We start from the raw sequence: 9,856 nt of genomic DNA, 5'->3' as shown, positions 1-9,856 counted from the left end.
ATTCTAAAGCCTCTTATTTTCTTACTATTATAATAGACTGCAGATCCTTACAGTGCTTACAATTATATGATAAAATTATCTTGTTTATTTATATTTCTCTTGATCCCAGCACATAAACTTCAGAAGAATAGGGACCTTGTTTTTCTTGTTCACTGCTGTGAGCCCAGGGCCCAGAAAAGTGTCTGGTATATTTCAGTGAGTGGAAGCAGAGATTTCCACCCCAAAATACGCCTTTTGGAATAATAATTATTTTAAGCTGGCTATTTTCAAAAAAAAAAAAAGGACTAAGGAAAAAGCTTTGAACTTTCCCTTTACTGCCTAAAAGAATTTAGATAGAGGACCTTCTCCAGGAAGGGAGCTGTTATCATAGATAATTATAGTTTAATATTAATTAATGTGTGATAGGGTGGAACCTAGCAAGGCTCTTTGATCAAAGTTCCCTATTTGTTCCATTGTTAAAGATGGCCCAGCAAACATTTATTTACCAAACACTTGCTTTTCTATCTCCATGTGAATTGCCTTCCTGCCCTTTGAATTCCCAAACCAGAATCCCCACCCCCTTTCTCCTTAGCTCAAGATGACATATAAGCCTCAACTGTTTGATTTGTCCTTGGGTTTCATATTCTTATGGGCCTCCCATGTGTGCACATGTAGTAATACATTTGAGCATTTTCTTCTGTTAATCGGTCTCTTTATTTTATTAGTACAGCCAGAAGAATTTAGAAAGATGAGAAGGAAGTTATTTTTCCACCTCATACTGGGCACTCACTAAATATTGTTGTATGAAAAAAGTCATCAAAGATTTTTTTGTTGTTAATTTCAAGTTAGATAATTGTACAAGAAGTACTAAAATTCCCAATCGAGTGCTCTAGGGGTTGATCAGTGGGAGACATTACCACAGGTTGGAGGCTACTACAATAGTGTAGGGTAAACCACAGATCTTCAAAAATAACTTCATATACCTCAGAGGTGTGTTCAAAATAATATATTGGTAAAAGAAAACAACATGTTAGAACTTCTAATCATTTTTATGTTTTAGTTTATCATTTTTCAATTTTTGTTTTATATTTCATAATGTACATATAATGTAATATATGGCATAATATATGATGCAATAATATATAATAACATATATACAATAATATGGATAGTAATAGAATATATGGTAATATAATAATATACATACATATGCATATGTGAGTGGGAGAGACTGCTTAAACATTTTTACTGGCAGTTGTGTGTGCTTGGACACTTGTGGTCTAGAGGAAGAAATAAATGTAAGTGGATATCTATAATTCAGCATTCTACTTGCTAATAGATATCTATACAAATTATTTCAGGAAGAAAGATAAGAGAATGGCTAATACTTCCTTGTTTTGTTAAGATAGTGGTGGTGGTGGTGGTACTGATGTGTGTGTGGGAGAAGCAAGTCAGAAGTTTCACAGAGAAGGTAATATTTTAAACAGAACTCAATGGAATGGATAGGTGAAGTGGGAATTTTCAGAAACAGAGAACACTTGCAAAAGTGCAGAGATATAACTTTCTTGATATGTTTGAGGAATAGAATCAAAGTGGGGTATAGAATCAAAAAAATTGGAGATCACTTAGTGAACTAGGCTACAGGTAATAACATTCTGAATCAGGGTGGTGACTATGGAATATGAAGAAGAGGATATCTTCAAGTGATATCCCAGCAGAAGGATTAAAGTTTTTTGTTGTTGTTGTTTGTTTGTTTGTTTTTGTTTGTTGGGAGGGTGAGGGGTGATGCCAGTGGAGAAAAAAGAGTTAAAGATGACTTCTAGATTTCAAGTCTGCTTAAGTTATTATTACACTGACATATAAAGTTATCATGAGGAAAGAAAGGCAGTGTTTTGAGGTAAGATAATTTTGAGAATATAACAAATTGGAGAAAGGATATCCATATATAAGTGATCAATAGGGAACTGGAGATATGAGATGGAAACTCTGGGAAAAAATCAGAATAAGAGTTGAAATTTGAGAATCATTCTCATTAACTGTTCATCAAACGTTTCTGAACACATACTCTGTACTGGGCACTATGCTAGACAGTTGGACGAGAATGGGAAAAAAACAGATATCACACCTACCCTCAAGATGCTTATGGTCAGGAGGGAGAAACAAACAATAAACAAGGAAAATGTTTGCAAATAATTAGAAATCATGATAGGTGCTGTGAAGCATGGTCTTCTTTAGATCGGGTGGTCAAGGAAAGCCTCCAAGGAAGTGCTATTTAATCTGAGAACTGATCGATAAGACAGGGTGAGTCAGGAAAAGTGGACAAAAGAACAGTCTAAGAAGAAGGAACAAGAAGGATTTATGTGGAACAGGTCTTGGTGTGCTGCAGGAATAGAAAGAAGGCCAGTATGGCTGGAAAGGAAAGCAGAAGTCAAATCATGCAATGCTTTGAAAGCCATGCAACGAACTTTAAATTATATTCTTCTTGAAATAGAAATTTATTGAAAAGTTTTAACTGGGGGCAATAAAATGATCTAGTTTACATTTTAGGTTCCTTTGAACTACTGAATACAGATACTAAAGCACTGAAAACAGATGCATTCTTAGAAGAGAGTATCAACACAAATATAAGCTGAGGGCTCAGTTTTAGATAATACTCATCATTAGAATATGAGGAGAGAGAGGAGCCAGCAAATAGGAAAAGAAGAACTGTTCAGAGAAATAAGGAAGTCCATGTAGAGAGTGTTTCCAAAAAAGAGAATCTGGTCAACATCATTAAATGCGAGAAGATCATAGGGAGAAATAAAGTCTGAGGAAATAATCTTATATATTTGGGAGTAGAAAATTGGTTTAATAGTGTAGCGTCCATAGAAACCAATGAAGGTATAGGCAGTAGATAGAGACCACACTTTTAAAAATGTATTAGTCGATGGAGAAATGGAGTAGAATGATGGGTGACAAGTTCAAGAAAAAGTCTTTTTAGACTTGTGGAAACCTGTGGGAGTTTGGATTTGCATGTGGGGTAAAAGTGGAGGAGCAATGGGAAAGATAAAAGTTGGTATCTGAAAATGTTTGAAAAATGCTTGAAATACTAGGGGATAACTTAAAGGCCAAGACACTGGAGTGTATTGAAAGAGATGTGGCCAAGATCACAAGTGCTAGTGTTAAATTTTAAAGGCAGAAGTCTCTGTCCTCTGAGGTGGGAAAAAATGATAAAGAGTATAAAAAGCAAGAGAGAAACTTTTAAGTGAAGTAGAAGAAAGTTTAGGGAGTCCATGGCAGTTGACACTGATTTTTAAATTAATCAAAATTTACAGCATAAACATTTCTAGTCAAGATGGCAGAATAGGAATATGCTATGCTTGCCTCCTCTCACGACCACACCAAAATTACAACTAAACTGCTGAATAATCATTGAGAATTCCCTGAAGTCTAGCTGAAAAGAAGTTCTATAAATAAGGACATACAGAAGAAGCACCCGAGAGACTGCTAGGAGGGCATGTGCAGGTCCTATACACTGAAAACTGTAAGACATTATTAAAAGAAATTAAGGAAGACATAAAGAAATGGAAAGATATTCCGTGTTCATGGTTTGGAAGTATCAACATAGATAAATGACCTTATTACCCCAAAACAATATTCAGGTTTAATGCAATCCCCATCAAAATCCCAATGGCATATTTTAAAGAAATAGAACAAAAAAATATTGAATTTGTATGGAATCACAAAGACCCTGAATAGCCAAAGCAATCCTGAGAACAAAAGACAAGGCTGAAAGTATCACTCTGCCTGACTTCGAATTATACTACGAAGTGACAATAATCAACATGGCATCGTATTGGCAGAAAAACAGACACACAAACCAATGAATTGAGAGTCCAGAAGTAAACCCTCATTTATATGAGCAAATAATTTTCGACAAAGAAGCCAAAAACATACAATGGAGAAAGAAAAACCTCTTCAATAAATGCTGGGAAAATTGGAATGCTACCTGCAAAAGAATGAAATTAGACTGCTATCTATCACCATACACCAAAATTAACTCAAAATATATCAAAGACCTAAATATAAGAACAGAAACAATAAATTACATAGAAGAAAACATAGGTACTAAATTCATGGACCTTGGATTTAGAAAGGATTTTATGAATTTGACCTCAAAGACAAAAGAAGTAAAAGCAAAAATAAATTAATGGGACTATATCAAACTAAAAAGCTTTTGCACAGCAAAAGAAACCATTGACAAGACAAAGCAGTAATCATCCATACGACTCTAATAAGGGCTTAACATCCAAAATATACAAAGGGCTCATCCAACTCAATAACAAAAACAACAAAAACAAACAATCCAATTAAAAAATGGACAGAGGACTTAAACAGACACTTCTCTCAAAAAGACATACGAAAGGCCAACAGACATATGTAAAGATGCTCAATTTCACTAGCTATTAGGGAAATAAAAATCAAAACTACAATGAGATACCACCTCACACCTGTTAGAATGGCTTTATCAACAGTACAAGTAATAAGAAGTGTTGGAGTCATCGTGGGGGAAAAGGAACCCTTATACACTGCTAGTGGGAATGTAAATTGGTACAGCCCCTATGGAAAACAGTATGAAGTTTCCTCGAAAAAACAATAGAATTGTTGTATGTCCCAGCAACCCTTCTTCTGGGTATTTAGATATTTATACCCCAAAACCTGAAAACATTTATCTGCAAAGATATATGCACCCCTATGTTCATAGAAGCATTACTCACAGTGGCCAAGACTTGGAAACAACCAAAGTGTCCTATGATAGATGATTGGATAAGAAAGATGTGGTACATATATACCATGGAATATTACCCAGCCATAAGAAAAGATGAAGTATTGCTATTTGTGACAACATGGATGGATCTTGAGATTATTATGCTAAGCGCAATGTCAGACAGAAAAACTTGAGAACCATATGATTTTACTAACATGTGAGGTATAAAACTGAAAGCAACAAAGAAACATAACAAACAAGACTCATGGACAGTGGATTAGTGGTTACCAGAGAGAAGAGGAGGAGGAGGTAGAAAGGGGTAAAGGGGTCAACTATTTGGTGACAGAAGGAAACTTAGCCTTGTGTGGTGAACACACAATGCAATATACATATGACATATTATTGAATCATACACTTGAAAGCTATTTGATTTTATTAACCAATGTTGCCCAATAATTTCAATAAAATGAAAAACAAAAGTAAATTTAAAAAAAAAAAAGTAAAAAAAAAAAGCTATAACAAGAGGCAAAGAAGGACCCAGTTATCCAATTTCTGGGTATTTATCCGAAGAAACCCCAAACAGTACTTTGAAGGGATACACACATCCGTATGTTCATTACAGCATTATTTACAATAGCCAAAATATGGAGACAACCTTGGTGTCCATAAATAGATAAATGGATAAAGTAGAGGTGGTACATGTATAGAATGGAATATTACTCAAACCTAAAAAAGAATGAAATATTGCTATTTGCAACGACATGGATGGACCTAGAGTATATTGTGCTGAGTGGAGTAAGTTAGACAGAAAAAGACAAATGGCATATAATTTTACTTACATATGGAATCTAAAAAAAAACCAAAAGAAACAAACAAAACAGAAACAAACTCATAAATACAGAGAACATTTTGGTGGTTGCCAGATGGAAGGAAGATTGGGGGAGTGGTTGAAAAAGGGGAAGGGGTTAAGAAGTACGAATTGATAGTTACAAAGTAGTCACAGGGATGTAAAGTATAGGATAAGTAATAATGTCAATAATATTTTAATAACTATATATGGTGTCAGATGGGTACTAGGTTTATCCAGGTGACCACTTGGTAAGTTGTATAAATGTCTAATCACTGTGTTGTATACCTGAAACTAATATATTATTGTAATTGGGAAATAAAAAAATATATATTTTAAAAATTTACAGCACACACTAAAGAAATATATAAGCTCAATAAAATAAAGCCTCTTTAAGGGAAGGAAACTTGGGTTACATTATTTGTTTTGCTTTGTTTTTGATATTCCCCATAGTATCTAATGGCATCTTGTACATGGTAGGCGATCAGTTAACATAGGCTGGTTGTTTGATATCTCTGTTCTCAAGGAATTTGCAACTGGGAACAACTAAATAACATGTGTAGTATATAGTAATTTCCAAAAGAGTGATACTGTTAATAAATGCTGTGGGATTTAAAAGGAAGAAAGTGGCCTGGTAGATTAAGCTGATGTGGGAATGCTTTGTAGAGGAGCTGATTCATTATCCAGGCCTTCATGTTTGCCTGGGATTTAAATGCAGATTTTGCAACAAACTAAACGTGGGCATCTTCTATATTGGGGGTTGGATAGTGACCTTATGGTGAACCGGGAAGATCTGACCACTGCAGGAAATATGGGAGAAATATGGTAGAAAATCAGCAGGAGATTATTCAAGAATTTGTTGAGATTTGGAAACAGAAGGATCAAAGAAAAAAAAAAAAGGACTCAAACCTGTGTCAGGAGGCTGGAAGTTTAGGAGTACTTTGTTTTTGGACTGCATCCTCTCAAACAAAAAATTAGGCATTTCAGGCTAATTTGGCATGAAAACTAGGAAATTCAAGTCTGTGATCATTTCCAGATTCATCTTTCTAAAGTAAAAATACAATTATGTTACTCTCTTGCTCAAAAATACTCAGTGGTTCCCTACTGCCTACATAATTAATATATAGACTCAGCGATCTAGCACTGAAGGGAATTCACATTAAGTTTCCAAACATTTCTAGGCTTGTTTCCAATTATAGCATATACATACCACATACTCTTGCCAATTTGATTAAGAACTATTTCCTTCTTATGCTATGTGCTTCCTAACCTCCATTCCTCTGCTCATAATATTAACTCCACCTCCGCTCTGATCTGTGTCAAAATCTTACCCCCTTTTTAAAGACCTATTTTAAATGCCAACATCTCCTCCATGAAGTCTTTCCTGCCCCTTGTCACTAGAGGGATTTTCTCTCTTCTATTTATTTCCTTCGTACTTAAGAACTCATACACATTTATAATGGACCTTATATTTTAGTTATTTGTAAAGCCACTTAATTCCCAATCTCATCTTCTAATCCCCAGTAAATTTCAAATTACTTGGTGACAGGATCTGGATACTGCTTATTTTTTATCCCCTTCAGAATCTAGCATAAATAGTTCTTGACACGGACTGATGTAAAATTAGAATAAAGCAAAGGGTTGATGTAGTTGGGGAGGCATCAGTGAAAGCTGTTGCTGATAAGAGACACCACAAACTTTGTCTCGTCATTCTCTGTGAAATATGGAATCATTGAAATTTTAATGTTAATTTTTTACACATGCTAATAATTTTCATTATCACTATCTATATCCAGTGCAACAATTTTCTATGGTAGCACAAAATAGATCTTACAATCATTTTTGAGTTATAGGTATACTGAACGAATATCATAATTTTGCCATCTGATATATAGAGGTAGCATAATAGAATGTAAAGACAGAATGTTTTGAATTCCAGTAGGCCCAGCTTTGCATCCTTGTTGTCCTACTGATATGTGTAATTTTGTTGCTTGCCTAACATATCTTCCCTTTTCTTTTGGTATAGATTGATTTTCCTTTTAAAGAATTACTTCTTTCCTGTCATTAATTTCTCTGTTATTACTATTACTAATTACTAATTTCCCATTATTAATCCATGGAGCTTTGGAGCCTGAAGTAAGGCAAACAACATTCCCCACCCCACCCCAGCCTCTTCCCTCAGTTCCAAAGGAAAGCATGGCACCTAGGTCTGGCCAACCAGCATATTCCATATCTCTAGCTAAAGCCAGTCTGATGAGACTCAATTGGGAAAATGAAACACTCTGTTCGTTGAGGACAGGATATAAGACTGAAGTGGCTGGCTGACATCTCTCTGCAACCAGGATCAAGCCTGTCCAAGAGCAAAGCCAATGCAGAAAATAACAGAGCTAAGTAACAGAGGTAAAAGAAAGAGACGTGATAACATTCAGCCTCTGGATCTAACCATAGGTGAAAGCAGTTCAACCTCTTACTACTTCATCCCCTACATGCAAGACCTTTAGTTATATGAGCCAATGAACAACTTGTTTATTCCTTAAGTCAATTTGATTGGGGTTTGTTTTACTTGTAATCAAATAACACAAACATATACTACATGACCTTGGGCAAGTCATTCATAGTCTCTCTGAGGCTCAGATCATCTGTAAAAGGGGAAGAATTCTCTTTTGCTTATCACACAGGAAATATTAGAAGACTCACATATGTGTGAAATGTAAGTGAGTATTTTGACAACTATAAATATTTGTAAAAAAGGATAGGTATTAGTGTCTTTCATTCAAGAGAAAAAAGCATATTGTTTACTATGATTAGGTTTTCTTTAAAAAAACAAAGAAACATTATTCAGTCAATGAATATAGACACTAGAAAAGCAAAAGTCTGCACTCTAACCACTATATAGTAGTTAAATATCTCACTACAGGGTTTCTCTTTGATAACTAACATCACAGATTTTTTTTTTTTTAGCAAAGAACATGAAAACCTATTTATTATTCCACCTAGAATATGCAAGAGCTAGCATTTAACTTAAAAGCTGGTTCTTAAAAGCATGGAGAAGTTTTAAAATAAAAATTTGTTGCTGTCTCATATCCTCCATATATTCAATTTTTCATTCTGAGTATAGGTTGTAAATACGTTGTTAGAGCAAAACATTTAAGAAATGCTAAAATTCAACCTTGGAATAACACATTAGTCATTCAAAGAAAATGTCTTTGAAAATTGGTTCAAATACTGTCTCTATTACCTTTATTCTTGCATTCCTTTCCTTATTTTATCATGTTCTATTTGATGAACCAGATACTTAAATAATAATCTGTGTGATCTGAAAAAAGCTAATGCAATTGCTAAAGGAAGCTGACTTTTATATTCTGGCACCTTCAGGACCTAGAATCAGCTGCATTATTTAAATGTTTCAATTATAGGGAGAAGTTAGCATGTGAGAGTGGGTATGTAGGTGTGGAATGGGTGGAGAACCTGTTAATCCAGCCAAATGTGTATTCACCTAAGGAGATGAACTATCATCCTACTTTGGGGTTTAGAAATCTATCCTGAAGTTTTTGAACCCAGGGACTGCATGTTTTATTATCATTTGTTTCGTGGTAAAGGACTGGCATGAGGATGTAAATGGTGCTTGCAAAATTCTATTGTAAATCCAAGAGATAAGCTAGCACAGCAGAATAATATATAGAAAGTAAGGGAGTTTCAACAATCGTCTCCTTTATGACAGAAAGATGGTCTTACTCTTAATTTTTTCTATCTGTTTTTGCTGGCTAAAAATGCTAAGAAATGAAGTATCTTCAGGGTAAGATTGGTCTATGTGCCACAGTATTCAATGCAAATGAACCCCGTAATGGAAAAACTATCACTCATGTGTCTATGAAAATAGTTTCTTATATTCAGTATAGATCCCGATGTACCATGCTTTTTTTTTTCCTTGACAACTGTGGAGTGTATCCAAGTAAATTAAGACAAAAAAATCCTTAAAGTACTTTTTTCTAAATACCACTGTGAGGAAAGCAAATATATTAGCTCAGCATACACCAGGATATATGCTTTTAGCTTAAGTAATTTGATGAAATCCAGGAACATTTTGTTCTTTCCAAATGAATCCACCAATGGGTAGAATGGTTCTGACATATTCCTCATTGGTAAAGGAATATCGAATACCTAAAAATAATAGTATCTGCCTGTGGGCCCCTGTTCAGACGAGGGGCTGAAACATCTTTCCACATAGGGCCATGGAGGTATATATAGCTTTTAAAAGTAATTTCAATAAACAGATAAAGCTT

The sequence above is a fragment of the Rousettus aegyptiacus genome, unplaced genomic scaffold (genome assembly GCF_014176215.1).
Source record: "Rousettus aegyptiacus isolate mRouAeg1 unplaced genomic scaffold, mRouAeg1.p scaffold_m13_p_9, whole genome shotgun sequence".
NCBI lineage: Eukaryota > Metazoa > Chordata > Mammalia > Chiroptera > Pteropodidae > Rousettus > Rousettus aegyptiacus.
Note: the sequence above shows the minus strand (reverse complement) of the source record.